Source organism: Pongo pygmaeus, chromosome 16 (assembly GCF_028885625.2).
Source record: "Pongo pygmaeus isolate AG05252 chromosome 16, NHGRI_mPonPyg2-v2.0_pri, whole genome shotgun sequence".
In the NCBI taxonomy this organism is placed as follows: Eukaryota; Metazoa; Chordata; class Mammalia; order Primates; family Hominidae; genus Pongo; species Pongo pygmaeus.
This window is the reverse complement of record NC_072389.2, coordinates 21,873,868-21,891,798: the sequence shown is the minus strand read 5'-3', so window position 1 is coordinate 21,891,798 and position 17,931 is coordinate 21,873,868. Positions and strand designations below refer to the sequence as shown.

At 36.7% G+C, this 17,931-nt stretch overlaps 1 pseudogene; it reads left to right on the top strand.

Annotated features, from left to right (window-relative positions):
* The window catches only part of LOC129026591 (programmed cell death 6-interacting protein-like), a 95,758-nt pseudogene that overhangs the window by 65,156 nt on the left and 12,671 nt on the right, over window positions 1-17,931 (top strand).

The following is a 17,931-nucleotide window of genomic DNA, read 5'->3' as shown; positions in this document are numbered from 1 at the left end:
GCTGTGTTGCTCAGGCTGACCTCAAACTCTTGGCTTCAAGAGAATCTCCTGCCTCAGCCTACTAAAGTGCTGAGATTACAGGAGTGAGCCACCATGCCCAACCACGAGTTTGCATTCCTGCCAACAGTACAGGAAGGTTCCAGTTTGTCTATATCTTCCTCAATGCTTATTTTCTGTTTGTTTTTTAATAGGAGCTATCCTAAGTGAATGTGAGGTGTGTAGATTTTTTTTTTTTTTATCAGAGTCGGGTTTTAGCCCAGCTTATCTGCTAGCCCTTTTTGAGAAATGTATTTGCATGAGGGAGTAAAGCATAAGGCCAGCAAGGAGGTAATTGCATTGACTTAGAGTTGGGGTAATGAGGAACTGGTTCGATTGTGGTGGGACAATGTGATTTTGAGAGGTGATGGAAAAATGGAAATAATTTATTCAAATTTCAGAAACCGAGAGAAATGACATGAAAATGACTTTTACATTTGAATTTGATTGTAATAGAAATGTGGAAGTAAAGGGAAGGAGAGAGAATAACTTACTGTTCTTTAGCATTTTAGGTGATGGGAATATTGTTGTGGAAATAAACGCCTGTAAGGGCAGCTTGAAATATGGGAGCATATGACAGCAAGAAAACAGGTCTGGAAACTTGTTTTTGTGAGAGTCAGTAAGATGATACAGGTCATAGTATTTCTCTTTGAAACATTTGTTTTCTTTTGAAAAAATAATCTGATAAATTTTTCCTTCTCAATTTTTTACAGCTCTTGCAAGCTTAGGATATGGAAAGAGCTGTGTGTTGTTCAATTGTGCAGCCTGAGTAGCCAAATTGCAGCAGAACAGAACCTGGATAATGATGAAGGATTGAAAATCGCTGCTAAGCATTACCAGGTATGCGGAAAAGTAGTTACTACAATAATGATCGACACTAAATTGGATTAAGTGGAAAATAATTTGCATTTAGGTTTATAGATACTTCTATGCAACAGATGTTTTTTTAAATGAATGCACTTTTAAAATGAATTGATTCTTACTGTTGAAGCCCTTAGATAAACTGTCTATAGACCAGGTCTGTTATTCCTCATTGTTTTATACGCAGCACCTAGCACAGTGCCTGGCACATAATAGAGGCTCAATAATTGTTGGTTGAAGAAATTATGAAATGTCTGAGATTTTGTCTCTGGCATTTAGGGTAAATCCATTTTAAATAAATGACCTAATTAAAAAAATTTGTACATTATTTTCATATGTTTTCTTAGAGTGAGACACACTTGAAATTTCACTGATGTTACAAAAATAAAGACAAGAAATTGGCAAGAAAATAAAATTTTAACTTTGAGACTTGTGGAGAGGTCATATTTAAATGTGGTCCGACACATAATGTTCGTAAGTTGCCTAATCTATTTTACGTACTAATCATTTACTAATATGGCATGTTATCTTGTGGCAGTTTTTTTTATTTCATTTATTTATTTATTTTGAGACAGAGTGTTGCTCTGTCACCCAGGCTTGAGTGCAGTATCTCAATCTCGGCTCACTGCAAGCTCTGCCTTCCGGGTTCACACCATTTTCCTGCCTCAGCCTCCTGAGTAGCTAGGACTACAGGCATCCACCACCTCACCCGGCTAATTTTTTTTGTATTTTTAGTAGAGTTAGGGTTTCACCGTGTTAGCCACGATGGTCTTGATCTCCTGACCTCGTGATCAACCCGCCTCGACCTCCCAAAGTGCTGGGATTACAGGCGTGAGCCACCACACCCTGCCAGCAGTTGTTTATTATTTATTCAGTTTTTTTTTTTTTTGGTTAAAAGAGCAGTAAATGATTAGTGATAAGTAATATATATAATCATGTTGTCATTTTATATTTCTTTCTAATTTACAAAGTGTTTTCATGTACATTATTTGACTCTCAGATAAACCTTGTGATGTATGTCATATAATGATAATGTCATTCCCATTTTACATACGAGGAGATTAAAGGTCAGAAGTCTTCATAAAGCAGTCCATTTGGGTTTCAGTAGTTCTGATTCCAAATTTCATGTAATTCCAAATGTCCTTCCACTGTTTCACCCCCAAACCTCTCATGAAATTTGCTTGTCTCAGAGGCAGTCTGCTTTTTCCTGTTGTTTATGTTAGGGGAGAGGTGAGTGATGCTATTCTGAGAAAGTAAAAGGAAAATATACCTTAAGCAAATAACATGCTCCAAATTGTGGCTTGCCTTACAGTTTTGAATGGGCATAGATGACAAACATAATGCATACGCTATTTCTTTTTGAGGCTATACATGGCAAATATTTTAAAATGTGAAAACAAGCCGGGTGTGGTGGCTGAGGCCTGTAATCCCAGCACTTTGGGAGGCCGTGGTGTGTGGATCACGAGGTCAGGAGTTCCAGACCAGCCTGGCCAATATGGTGAAACCCTGTCTGTATTAAAAATAGAAAAATTAGCTGTGTGTGGTGGTGGGCACCTGTAGTCTGAGCTACTTGGGAGGCTGAGGCAGGAGAATCGCTTGAACCCAGGAGGCGGAGGTTGCAGTGAGCTGAGATTGTGCCATTGCACTCTAGTCTGGGTGACGAGCAAGACTCTGTCTCAAAATAAATAAAATAAAATAGAGTAGTGAAAACGAAGTAAAATGTTATTTAGCTTTTGGTTAACTGTAACTCAGTTAATTGGCATATGAGATTTTAGAAAAGTCATTCTGAATTATGAAAGAAGCATTGCATTCTGTGAGGGTTCACAGCAGGGCACCTGGTATCATGGAACGATAACTGGTGGTATTAGACCTAGGTCCTTGTCTAGGCTGCTTGCCACCCAGAAGCTTTGTGTTGTTGGGCAAGTTCTTTAACCTCTCTAGTACCTCCAGTTCCTTATCTGTAAATGAGAGACTCAGACTTTGATCCACTAGTTTACTAAACAAGTTCAGTTGTTCATTCCTAGCAGATACTCTGGTCTTATAATACTTAATGACTGCAGAAACATGCTGTTCATTTTAATACATTTGACTTTGAGTTTTCTCTGTGTTGTCTATTTATCTAACTCATGACACCTTTTTTTTTCTTTTTTGAGATGGAGTCTTGCTCTGTTGCCCAGGCAGGAGTACAATGGCGTGATCTTGGCTCACTGCAACCTCTGCCTCCTGGGTTCAAGCGATTCTCCTGCCTCAGCCTCCCAAGCAGCTAGGATTACAAGTGTGTGCCACCACGCCCAGCTAGTTTTTGTATTTTTAGTAGAGATGGGGTTTCATCATGTTGGCCAGGCTGGTCTTCAACTCCTGACCTCAGGTGATCCACCCACCTCAGCCTCCCAAAGTGCTGGGATTACAGGCGTGAGCCACTGCACCCTGCCAACTCATGACACCTTTAGATCTCAGACTGATTTATTTCTTTTTCTTAGTATAATTTGTTTCATAAAAGCAAAGTTATTTTAGTATTAACAAAATATAGTTGAGATGAAAAATCTGATGGGGAACATTTCACTAGCGAGCTCTGAAGGCCAGACAGAAATCACTAGCAATAGGTAGTAATGCTGTTCCTCAGAGGACCAGGTGTATGTACTATTTGGGGTGTCCCCTAACTACTAAACTACTATGGCATGTTTAATTATATTTGAAAGATGAATTTGTTTGGGACCAAAGCAAGAGCATTGCAGTACTAAAAATATTTTAATGTTTATCCCTGCCTCTATTCTCATGTTAATTTTGAGGAAGTGTGTCTAAAAATAGCTTAATCAGATTGTTCCATTAGTTTACTTTGTTTTTCCTTGTAATTTACTTTTAATCTTTGTTAAATCTCTTGTTACGCTATAGAGTTTTAGAAAGATAACCTTATTGTCTGTAGGTCAGATGTTTTAGATTGGTTTTTCATAATACAAAAATTTAAATGTATTAACTGTTCACTGAGTTAACATTTGAAATGCCTTTTATGTGTAACAGTAGGAAATTAAGTCTTGCTGAGTTCCTATAGATTTTAAATAAATTCTTTTTCCCCCCTTAGTTTGCTAATGGTGCCTTTTTACATATTAAAGAGACAGTTTTATCTGCCTTAAATCGAGAGCCTACCGTGGACATATCTCCAGATACTGTTGGGACCCTCAGTCTTATTATGCTGGCACAGGCTCAAGAACTACTTTTTTTTTAAAGCCACAAGAGGTAACTCCAATTTTTCTTTTCGTTGCATGTGAAAAGAAGTGATAAGGCTTTTAAATTAAGAAAGTGGTTAGACTATAATATGTGCAATGTCGAGCTTTCCTTCTTGAACTTGATACATGGATTATGGAAAATTTTCAGCTATCCTTTTCTGAATTTGTAGCACAAATGCACATTTAAGAATGTAGGCTGTGTTTGAAGTCATGAAATGGATCTTTGGTAATTGTCTTTAAACACTCCATTCTGGAATAGTATTTATGTATGTTTTTAACATGTCAAACATTTATTCACAAATATTTATTGGGTACTTACCCTGTGCCAGTCACTGTTCTAGTTTCTGGGTAAACGGAGTTAGAAAACAACCTTACATTTTCACGACAGGAGAGATGATAAGCAAGAATTAAGTAGACAGGATAATCTCATAAATAATTGCTATAACATTTCAGAAATAATTGCTATCAAAAATAAGAAAGAATTATATGATAGTGGCTGGTGGTATGGTGATGGGATAGGGATGTAGGGGAAGCTGGGCTAATTTTAGATTCATTAGTCAAGAAGGCTTTCTTTCAGGAGGTCCTCTTTAAAGTAGACCTAAATGACAAGAAGGAATGATCCAGGCACAGTCCCTGGCCCTGGGAATGAGGGAAGAAGAATAATTCTTATAAGGCATATAAGTTAGCATGAGAGATTGAAATATGGGCTGAATATATAATATGGGCTGAAATTGAAAATAAGAGGTTAAGTTATCATGTGGAAGAAATAGGAATTGGAATACTTTTTTCTTTTAAAATAACAGCTTATAGTGAGATAGAATTTATATACGCTAAAGTTCACCCTTTCTAAGTATACAACATAAGATTTTTAGTATATTTGTAGAGTTTTGATTACCACTATCTTATTTTAGAGCATTACCATCATCCCAAAAAGAAGCTGTGTACCCATTAGCAGTGACTCCTCATTCCCCTTTCCCCCACTGCTGGCAACCACTAATCTATTTTGTCTGTTTTAAATTTTATGCGAAAATGTGATTTCATCAAGAAAGATGTTTTAAGATGTGTGTACAAACTTGTGATCTCAGTGTTTATACTGAGACATGTCAGATTAGCTCATATTTATTTTAATTATAATGGTCAACCTTCATATTGTATTCCAGATAAAATGAAAGATGCCATCGTAGCTAAATTGGCTAATCAGGCTGCAGATTATTTTGGTGATGCTTTCAAACAGTGTCAATACAAAGATACTCTCCCCAAGGTCAGTTATTGTTTTTATAAACACTTGTTTACTTTGCATGTGGAAGTATTTAGACTTTTTTGTGTATAAGAAGCAAGTTGAAACTTATAAAGAAATTTGAAGTTTTAATAGAGTTATCTGAAGTATATAGTAGAAATAGTTTTTTTTAATTTAAGATGCATGAACAATTCTTTTATATTTAGGGATGCTTTTGTCTTTACCTTTTACTAAACTGGTTTTTCCAAGTTAGAACTCTTTCTGGAAAATGTTGACCATCTGTTTTCAATACTTTTATCAAATCAAGGCATTGTGTAGTTCTGAATCATTGGTGATTTGGTACAAGCATGTATACTTGAGCATGTTGATTATTCACAGTTTTAATTATTGTCCTGTTTTCTCAAAGATGAGTCTTGAAGTGCAAAAACAGACATAAAGAGAAAAGGAAAAGAAAACTTAACAAATTCATCTGATACTTTGATTAGAATTCAGTTTTGGCAACAGGGATAAAAAATTGGGCTGCTAATGGACAGCTAAGGAAAAGCAACCATCTTAAACTACATATCACAGGAAGTATAATGTCTTAATGTGGACCTTTCTGAAGTGACAATTGAAAAGACTATTCAGTGATGATCATTTGTTAATGACAAAGGAAATCACTAGTAAATTTGGAATGATTAATAAAGAAAACTTAAAGATGGAGTGAAATATATGTTTCAACTACTTCCTTCAGAAATGTTCAAGGAATTAGTTTCATCATATGGTATCTGTTACATGATTTTTTTGGTAGGGGAATTTATTGATTTATAAGTCATATTCAGGAATCTTTGTACATTAAAAAATTGCAGACAACTTGGGGGTGAAGTAAAAATGCACATAAGTGCATTAACGGTACTTATTACTCAGAAAATGATCAATAAGGAATTAATGTGACGATTCCTGGGGATTTAAGATACACCAAGAACCTAACAGAAATTTGCCCAGGACTCTTGGGTATTAACAGCCTTCCTCTTAAAAAGAGACTTGGGATTTCCTCTCATGTTTTTTACCTCTGAAAGACCTCACGTTCAGCTGCACAGTGTTCCGTTACATCCTGTTGGGCCATTAGTTCAGTCCTGTCATGGAGAGAAGAAAGTCACCTACAAAAGACTTGGAAGCTACCTCTGCAGCATTGCTGGTATTCCTTGAAAATCTCCTTTTTCAGAACCAAGTTGCTCCAGCCTTACCCTGAGAACTGGCATGAGTGTAGTTTGAAATTTAGATGTCTTTTATTTTTTCCTTTTTACTAATAAAGCTCATAAGGTGTTTTCATATTCTAGTTAAAAACTGAAATGTCTGCAAGTAGTGATCCAGGAAGGTAGGAAATTATTCCCTGGGAGACAGGAAAGCACCCAAGGTAGTAATTCAGTTTTTGATTCTCTTACATTTTTTGTTTAGATAGTGATTGTCTAGCCTAATTCCTTGGATTTTTTAAATATCATATACTTCCTAAAAGCAGTGAGGTTACAGGTTAGATTTTGACATTTTGGAAGAGCCACTACTAGTATAATTGCTTTCCTGCTTTATGTCTTTGGATCTTTTAAAATTAATTTTGCCTGGAATTATTTTCAAAACAAATAGGCAAAATAACAGTTTATCATTATCATTGGTCATATACTTAGTGCATTTGTCTATGATATGTTTTTGAGTATGTGATACTGAAATATTAGTGTATCTATGATAGTAAATCATTTTTATATGGCTAAAATCATCTTTAGTAAGAAACCTCTTAGGATATGAATTTAAGTGAGAATTTACTGTCTTTTTTTTAAAAACATGATGAAACAGTCATCTATAGAGCAACTTCATTGGTATATGTGAGTAATGATGGTTTAGTTAACTCTGCAGGCTGGGTAAGGGCTCATAAGAAAGCGTCTAAAGCCCTGTGCTTGGTGTTCCTCTGTGAGTGTCCATTCTACTTCTCTTTCTAATAATGCATGCTTTTCTTTCTTTTTGTAAACAAAATGTTGACTTCACGGATCAATTAAAGAGAATTGTAAAAGCCTAAATTGGCTTCAGTTAACAATTAAAAAAAACCCCTTCAATTGGAAGAAAAAAATTTAATTCATAGATTTCAATCCACACAAAATCATGTCTTCTCTGTTTACACCTAATGACTAACCTTAATCTCTAAGTCATGAATGGGGTGATTGTAATTTCTGTCGTCTTCTCCTCTTTCTTCCTGCATCCCATGTTGTCTGTGGTGGTTTGTGTGGTTGGACTCTCTCCTGGTCAGTATTTTATTTCCAGGAGGTGTTCCCTGTCTTGGCTGCCAAGCACTGTATCATGCAGGCCAGTGCTGAGTGCCATCAGTCTATCCCGGCAAAACAGCACAAGACATTTGGAGAGGAAATTGCAAGGTTACAAGTGAGTCTCTTGGTAATAAATATTTAAGTAACTAACTTGGGTCTCTCTTTTTTTCCCTAGTAAGATTTCCAAGTTTGCCCATAAAAACCTTTCCCATTCATCACCCCATCAGCAGTGACAAGTGATTGTTTTTATCTTTAGACTTTACTGCATGTTTTTTTGAGGTCTCATATTTTATCTAAAAAATTGATGCAAAATTTGCATTCAATTCTCTTTTTTATCCATGTTTATTTTAATGTAAAAATAATTCTAAATTCATTGCCATCTCCAGATTGTTTTTATCTTTAGACTTTACTGCATGTTTTTTTGAGGTCTCATATTTTATCTGAAAAATTCATGCAAAATTTGCATTCAGTTCTCTTTTTTATTCATGTTTATTTTAGTGTAAAAATAATTCTAAGTTAATTGCCATGCTCCAGGAGTATGTGTAGTGTTTAACTTGTGGCCTGGTCTTTGTCTAAACTGGGGCATATACTTCCACAACTTGAGGAGGACAGTGGAGAGATGTGTGTGCATATATATATATATATCTTGTGAACAGCCGAGTACCTTCTATGCAGTTGTGTTCATACTGTTGGCATTGGGGTTATCAGAAACTTGCTGTGACATTATGGCACCTGAGGCAACTTGCCAGCAGGAACAAGAGCTGTTTGTACGAGTTGTTTGTGTTTTGAGTATTGGTAGACAGAGGATAGAAAGATGACTTATGGCATTTGAGTTAGGGAAGTTTAAATATGTACTGATTTTTAGAACATACTATGGATGTCTTGGTTTATTTTGTGCTGTTATAGCAGAATACCACAGACTGGGTAATTGATAAAGAACAGAAATTTGTCACAATTTTGAAGGCTGAGAAGTCCAATATCAAGGTGCTGCCACCTGGTGAGGGTCTTTGTGCTGTGTTACCCGTGGTGAAATGTAGAAGGGCAAGAGAGTGCTAGTGAGTGAGAGAGAGCAAGAGGGAGCCGAACTGCTTAATGAAGCCCCTCTCTTGATAACTAGCCCTCTCCCATGATAATGACATTAATCTATTCATGAGGGTGGAGTCCTCTTGACCTCATCACCTCTTATTATGCCCCCACGTCCCAACACTTTGGGATTGGGAACACATGAACTTTGGGGGACACGTTCAGACCATAACAATGGAAATGTTGTTTAGGAGGTTCAGATTAATTAATTAGCCTTTTCGTGGGAAAACATCTCACAGTGACCAAATCAGAGAAAGACTTTTTTTAAAAAAAGTCAAACCCAGATTTGTCTGGGGCTTCACTTTGATTACAGTAACTTAGATTCATATATAAAAATGATGCTGAACAAGGAATTTGTGGGAAGGATTCTTTTTTTAAGGCTAGCATATTTAAATTATAAGTTTAGTTTCTTTATTTTCTGGTTTCTGGGACTATTAGATTTAAATAAGCCCATATTTAGTCTCTATAAATCAGTCAGAGAAAGAACTCCTTTTGAAATTTAATCTCATTTCTAAGTACCCCTGAAAAAGGAAACTATTTCAAATTCACACAGTGGGAGGGAGGTAAAAACTTTTCCTCAGTTATAGACACGTAGATTTTGCAGCTTTAGTTTTACAGCTTTAGTTATAGGTTAAAGTTAAGACAGAAGATGAGTGTGATGGCACCTGTCTGTAGTACAGCTACTTGGGAGGTTGAGGTGGGAGGATCGTTTGAGGCTAGTAGTTTGAGGCCAGCCTGGACAATATAGTGACACACTTTCTCAAAAAAAAAAAGTTAACACAGAACACACTCACTGATCCATATTTCAAAGGGCAGTTATTCTTTCCAGTAGGCATGAAATATTTTTTAATTGATTTACACTCCCAAGAAGGCAAACAGAACAGACAAGAAGTTGACCAATAAACCATATTGGCTGTAGTTTGTCACTCAGTAGAGAATAATCCCCCATGATGCTGACAGAGATCTTAGGAGGTCACACTCTTAAACCAACTTTCTAGTTATGGCTACTAGCAAAGAGAAATAACTTATTGGTCCTGTGCAAACCAGAAATGAAAATAAAGTCACAATCAGGAAAATCAAAACAGTAGATAAAATGGCAGCAAAGGTAAAATTACTGCTTGGAATCACTTCTGGGGCCAAGAAAAATTGTACCTGAGCTTAATACAGCTCATGAGTTGCACTTCTTGAACAGTGCAGTTTATGTGGCCCCAGAAGATGGATCTTCTTGGTCATCTTGGTGGATCTTCAAAGATGGTGAAATACAATTTTCAAAAAGATATAGAAAAACACACACACATACACAGATATAAAAACATGACTCACATAGAATGACTACATGTCAAAGATTTATTTGACTCATTAATGAGGGACCTAGCAAGATTGTAAATCTGATTTTGTACAAGTATTGTTATCTTAGTTATGATACCAGGTTGTAGGTATTAAGGAGATTGTCCTTATAGAATACTTGCTGATGTGTTTAGGGATGAGGGCTCATCACATCTAACTTCAGTTTAAGATAGTCCTGCAATAAAAGAAAAAAAGGTATGTGATTATGTGTTTGTATGGGAAAGAAATAGATAAAGCAAATGTGGCAAAATGGTAATTGTTGAACCTAGATAATTATTTTGTGAGCTTGAAATTTTTCAAAATTGGGAAAATAGGTATATATAAGGTTATATAGTTCAATTCCTGTTCCTCTTTTTCCCTCTATCCTGTTCTCTCCATCCATTATTCCCACTGCCCCATAGTTAATTTCCATTAATTTCTTGTTTTTTTTTTCTTTCTTTGAAATAGAAGCAAATATATACATACACAGCACACACGCATTGCACATTCTCACTTCTCATTCTTACTGAAGTGCTGGTATGCTATTAATATATACAGTGTTGTGTACCTTCTTTTCTCATGTAACAATGTATCCTGGAGATCTCTTCATCTTAATTCAGCAATAGGGAGACCATCCATAGAGCTGCATTGTACTTCACTGTGTGAGCCACAGTTTATTGCTGTCTCCTATTGCTAGATACTTGAATGTTTCCAAGATTCACTATTATAAACAATGCTACAGTAAAAACTCATGTACACAAGTTATCTTGTACTTCAGCAGGTGTCTTAGCTTAGGCTGCCATAAGAACACCATAGACTGGGTGGTTTAAACAACAGAAATTTATTTTCTGATAGTTCTGGAGCCTGGAAATCCAAGGCCAGGGTGCCAGTATGGTCATGTTCTGGTGAGATTTACAGATGGCCTTTTCTCTGTATCCTCATATGTTGAACAGCAAGAGCAAGCCCTCTGGTGTCTCTTCTTGTAAGGGAACTAACGCCCTGTGAGGCCCCACCTCCATGACCTCATCTAAACCCCATTAGTTTCCAAAGGTCCCATGTTCAAATACCATCACATTAGGAGTTAGGGATTCAAAATACGAAATTTGGGGAGCACAGTCCCTTACATAGCAGCAGGTATATCTTAAATAATTTAATAGAAATGGGATTACCGATAGCAAAATATAAATACATCTGTAATTTGTTATATATTTAGATTGTTGATCCACTTGGAATTTATCCTGATGTGTGGTGCTAGGTATGGATCCAGTTTTAAAGTCTTCTTCCAAATGGCTAGCCAGTTGTCCCCACACCATTTATTATAATAGCCTTGTTTACCTCACTGATCTGAGATTCTGACTTTATCACACATTAGATTCATGGTATATATTGGGATCTATTTCTGCTTTTATTGTTTCATTGACTTGTTTATCTGCTCATACTCCAGTTCCATATCATTTTAGTTATACTTTAGACTGTTTTAATGTCTGATAGGTATTATCTCTCGTTTTTTGAATTTTCCTGCCTGTCCTTGCTTGTTTCCTGAATTTTGTCATTTTCTGGATTTTCCTGACTATTCTTGCATATGTTTCTTCATATGAATTTTCTTTCATTTAACTATGACGGAAAATATATATAAAAGTATAGTTGTGTAACTATGATGGTCAGGCATATATAAAAGTATGAATCATTGAATTTCTGTTACCCAACTTAAGTGATTATGAGTATTTCGCTATTTTGTGTTTTAGCTATTTCTCCTTTCCTCCTTATTTTTTTGGAGTATTTTACAACTATCTCATGTATCATTTCATTCTTAAGTTTTTTAGCCTGTGTCTCTAAGAGATAAAGATTTAAAAAAATTAAAGAACAAAAATTTAAAAAATGAAGAAATTTTGCTAGATGGGTCATTATCCCAATCTAGCAAAATTAATATTAATATGAATTAGTAGTTAATAGTCATAATCCAGTATTATCTACATGTAGTTTAGTTCTCCCTGATTTTTTTCTCAGGGGTCTTGTTTGTTCAAATCAGGATCCACACAAAGTCCTCACTTTGCATTTGATTGATATGCCCTCTAAATCTTTAATTTGTAACAGCCTCCTCCTTCCCAACTTCTGTGTTGAGTTTTCTTCACTTTTTCTTGTTCTGTATGTTTTTTACTATGATTTCTGTGATGTCTGTTTTCCCTTTTGCTCCTTGTATAAATGTCTCAGTCTTGCTTTCTTAAATAAATTTATATTTTTCTTTACTTTTGTGAGTTCTGTCACTTCCTGTTTCATATTCTTTTGCTATTTGGCTATCACTCGCTCTGGTTTGGGCCATCCAGTCCTCTGTTCTTTTGGTACTGTCATTGTGTTCTTAAGTGTTTTAGTTTAGTTTAGTTTTTAGCATGCTGTTTTCATCTACTTTGCGGCACTATTTCTTTGGTGAGCTTTCATCATCTACTGGAAAGATGTACTGCTTGTTTTCAGCTTTTTCCTTATTTTTTTTTGTATTGAGAGATGAGTTGCCTTTTCAGTTACTTATGTTTGAATGAGATTGATTTTGCTGGAGGTTCCTGTGTGGGGAAATGGGCAGGGTTGGCTTTACAAGCATCATTGTGTTAAGGGCTCCCTCCTAAGGTCCACTTCTCTGGCTCTTAAAGCCTACCCTGGATTAGGAAGAATCCCACTACCTCTGTACCTGTGCTTCCCTGAATTCCTCACAGCCTTTGCATTTCAAGTTGATGCATCTACTTTTCGGGTTTATATTTTGCTGGCATTTTCCGAGTGCTTATGCCCTTTCTTCTCCCTCCCTACTTTTCTGTTGTCTCTTTCTGCTTCCCCTAGAAACCCTGTCTTTTTAGTTAATCTGTCTACTTCTCTTTCTCAGCAGCTCTCTTGGGATGAGGCCCCTCAGCATCACATTTTTTTCTGTGATCCCCTGGTGGCATGAGAGGGGCCAGTTGGCTTTGCCTTTACCATCACCTGGCAAGGTTTTCTCATCCTGTTTTGTTGTTTTCAGATTTGCTGAAAGTAGTTTGAACTTAGGGTGGCAGCCTTGGCCCTTCCCTGTCTTCCCCTCTGTGTATAGAGCACCTGCGGTTCTGGTACTGGTGTTTGCTATTTGGGGGAGGGTTCAACCACATTTACAAATCAAATTTGATTTGCAAATTTAAAAAGTGATTTAAATTTGTGCAATTTCCCATTTCCTAGTTTACACTGAAGGGTAGCTTTTGTTTTGTTTTGGTTGTCTTTCTCTAAGCATGGTACCAGCTTTGGAGGTTAAGATTTGTATCATGTTAAGGAACTATAATGTCTATTTTACTAAGATTTTAAAAAATCAAGAATATTGAATTTTATCAAATACTTTTTCAATATCTATGGAGAAATTTGATTTTTTAACTTATTATTTTGGAGAATTATATAAGTAGATTTTCTAGTATTAAACCATTTTTGTATTCTTGTAATGTTGGTGTTTTAGACTTGCCTTATCTCTTCATCTGGTCATTTTATAGATGTAGATGCTTTCTATATGCCTGAGAATATAATATATTCTCTATTTGTGGAGTCTAGTGTTCTCTATGTCTGGTAAACCAAACTTGTTAATTGTGTTGCTCAAATCTTCTGTAATCTTACACTTTTTTAAAATCTGGTCCAGCCATTGCTGAGACAGATATGTTAAAATCTTCCACTTTGATTATGGGTAAATGTATCAATTTCTCATTATAATTGTTGATGTAGATACTATTACATGCAAAATATAAGAAATTTTACATCTTTCTGGCAAATTGGCAAATATTAAAAGATCATGTGTTATATTTATCCCTAATAATGCTTTTGGCCTTATTGTCTATTTTATATGGTGTCACTATACCTAATACCACCTAAATTTTATGTGGCTTATGTTCATTTTTTATAAGGCCAAACTTAAAAAAAAATTTCTTACTGATGTTGACATGTTGTTCACTTCCTGTGTTGTTGGATAATTTTTTTCAGATCCACCGTTTCACTGAGAGTTAGGCCCTTTGAGGTTCCTGCCTTCATGTGAAGGAGTGAAAGAGGTGCATCTCAATTCTCTGTGTTGTGTGGTTTCAAGACCCTTGTTTCAGGTCTCCATGAGGGCCTTTAATAAGTTTTAACTGCTAATTTTTTCGATATAGAAATAACCCAACAGCCAGACAGGGCACAGTGGCTCATGCCTGTAATTCCAGCACTTTGGGAAGCTGAGTTGGGCAGATCACTTAAGATCAGGAGTTGGAGACTGGCCTGGCCAATATGATGAAACCCGATGTCTACCAAAACATACAAAAATTAGCTTGGCGTGGGGGTGCACGCCTGTAATTCCAGCTTCTTGGAAGGCTGAAGTGGGAGAGTTGCTTGAACCTGGGAGGTGGAAGTCACAGTGAGCCAAGATCGCGCCACTGTGCTCCAGCCTGGGTGTCACAGAGTGAGACTCTGTCTGAAAAAAAGAAAGAAAAAAAGAAAGAACCCAACAGCCAGCTTTCTTCAATGTCAGTTTATACTGATTGGCTCATGGATTTCTTTTATTATCTTGATAATTTGCCTGTGTGTTTATAGGGATAGCTGTTGGTATTATCCTTCAGTTTTCAGGTATTTTGTGATCGGAGAATTTCCAGGTAATCCTGTCAGCCACATTGCTGGAAATGCAGGTCTTCGAATTAAAGATTTTTTTGTTGAAACCAATGCTTAAATATTTGGTGGGGAAAGAGAAAGAAAATCATCTCCCTCTTTTTTTGTTGTTGTTGTTGACATTTTTCTTTTTAGCGTGCAGCAGAACTGATTAAAACAGTGGCATCTCGCTATGATGAATATGTTAATGTGAAGGATTTTTCTGACAAAATCAATTGTGCCCTTACTGCAGCAAAGAAGGATAATGACTTCATTTATCGTGATCGAGTTCCAGACCTTAAAGATCTAGATCCTATTGGCAAAGCCACACTTGTGAAATCTACCCCAGTCAATGTCCCCATCAGTCAGAAATTTACTGGTATGTCAGTTATTCAGACACACTTTAATCTCATTTTTCTCTAGTTTACTGTGTTTTTCGTAGCTAAAAATCACATAATTGCTGTTGTATGCTTTGAATATAATTTGTATTCATGTTGTTTAAAATGAATATGAGAATAAATATTGTATTGTGTCCATGCAATGTTAAGATGGAAAGTAAACAATAATAAAGCATATGTAAAGTATACAATAGTTAGAAGACTTGAAACTGTGTGTTTGATTAACACTGTAGCACTTGTCATTTTGTTAACATTTGTTATTTAAGATGCTGCCATTAAAAATAAAGAAATATGGCCGGATGTGGTGGCTCACACCTGTAATCCTAGCACTTTGGGAGGCTGAGATGGGTAGATTGCTTGAGCTCAGGAGTTAGAGACCAGCCTGTGCACCTGGCGAAACCCTGTCTCTACCAAAAAAAAAAAAAAAATTAACTGGGCGTGATGGTGCATGCCTGTGGCTTTAGCTACTCTGGAGGCTGAGGTGGGAGGCTCGCTTGAGCCCAGGAGGTGGAGGTTGCAGTGAGCTGAGACCGTGCCACCATACTCCAGCCTGGGTGACAGAGTGAGATCTTTTCTCAAAAATAAATAAATAAATTAATTAATTAATTAATTAATTAAATAAATGTAAAAATAAACCACAAAAATATTTCTTTTTTTTTTTCTTTTTTTTTTTTTTTTTTTGAGGCAGAGTCTCACTCTTGTTGCCCAGGCTAAAATGCAGTGGTGCTATCTCCCTCACTGCAACCTCTGCCTCCCGGGTTCAAGTGATTCTCCTGCCTCAGCCTCCCAAGTAGCTGGGACTACAGGTGCCTGCCACCATGCCCAGCTAATTTTGTGTTTTTAGTAGAGATGGGGTTTCTCCATGTTGGTCAGGCTGGCCTGGAACTCCCGACCTCAGGTGATCCACCTGCCTCGGTGTCCCAAAGTGCTGGGATTACAGGCATGAGCCACCATGCCCGGCCTATTTCTTTAAACATGTAAACTTCTGGAGTGGTATTTGTATGAGATAAATAAGTGTTATTATATTGTAGATGTATACAAATGTATACAACAGATGGTAGCCTCTAGCTGAGATCCCAAGGAGAATATTCTGTTACTGAGAAAGGGTGATTATATGTTTATTTAGCAAACACAAAGAGTTTACCATGTTCCAGGCACTCTTTAAGCACTTTACAAATATTAGCTCATTAGTTTTCACAAGTGCCCTGAGATGGGTACTGATATTATCCCTATTTGATGAGGATACTGATGCACAGAGTGGTTAAGTAATTTCCTCAAGGTCACATAGCTAGGAAGTGTTGGAGCCAGAAATGGAATCCTGCTGCCGTGACCCATTCAGTCAATTTTTTTTTTTTTTTTTGAGACCGAGTCTTGCTCTGTTGCCCAGGCTGTGGTGCAGCGGTGCAATCTCAGCTCACTGCAACCTCCGCCTCCTGGATTCAGACGATTCTCCTGCCTCAGCCTCCCCAGTAGCTGAGACTACAGGCTCCTACCATTACACCAGCTAATTTTTGTATTTTTAGTAGAGATGGGGTTTTGCCAAGTTGGCCAGACTGGTCTTGAACTCCTGACCTCAGGTGAGCCACCTGCCTCAGCCTCCCAAAGTGCTGGGATTACAGACCTTAGCCACTGCTCCCGGCCCCTCATTCAGTTTAATCAACAAATGAACAGCGTCACTGAAGATCCCTCAGACTCAGTGATGAACACATCTGAAAAAGTTAAAGAAAATTAAGTTCAAAGAAGAAACTTTTCATTGTCACCATTGTCCGTGAATGTAGTGATCTAAAAATTCTCTTTATCATTGTGCTTTAAATAGTGATTTCATTTTGATCTTTAAATGTCAATAGACTATTGATATTTTGATCTTTAAATATCAAATATGTATGGACTATGTGAATATTGGAAAGAAAATATGAACAGTCACTTTTACAGTTTGGGTTTTTGTCTTAAAATTTTGTTGTAATTTCTCTTCCTAATTTTAGATCTGTTTGAGAAGATGGTTCCCTTGTCAGTGCAGCAGTCTTTGGCTGCCTGTAATCAGAGGAAAGCCGATTTGGTAACAGATCAATTGCTCAGATGAGAGAAGCCACCACTTTGGCAAATGGGTAGGTAGAGCTTAATTTTAGAGCCTAAAGTTTTCTGTTTGGTTGTTCTTTAGTTTATGAACATTTTAGTTTCTGAGCTTAGAGCTAAATGTCAAGAGTATATAAAATAGAAAATGTAGACACACACTTACAACTATTTTTGGTGGACACTGTATTTATGAAGCTTTAGCAAATATAGTTGGAAGAAATTATAGAAACAAGGTGAGGATATTTGACTAAAAATTTGTATTTTAAGAGATATTTATTTGGGGGAAATGAGAAGTAGAAATGAACTCAGATACATGGTACGTTTAGTGTTCTGAACCGATTTTTGTTTCTGATGGATTGAATACTAAGAAAATAATTCATTGGTTTAAAAAAATTGTAGGTATATTTTGCACACACAAAATACGCCTATTCTAAGTACACAGTTCAATTATTATATGTATATGTGTGTGTGTGTGTGTATATATATATTTTTGTTTTGTTTTGTTTTGTTTTGTTTTTTGGGACAGGGTCTTATTGTCACCAGGCTGGAGTGCAGTGGTGTAAACATTAAACATGGCTCACTGCAGTCTCAACCTTCTGGGCTCAGGTGATCCTCCTGCCTCAGCCTCCTGTGTAGCTGAGGCCACAGGTGCAAGCCACCACACTTGGCTAATTTTTTGATTTTTTTAAAGAGACGAGATCTCACTTTGTTGTCCAGGCTGGTCTTGAACTCCTGGGCTCCTGGTCTTGAACTCCTGGGCTCAAGTGATCCTCCTGCCTTGACCTCCCAAAGTG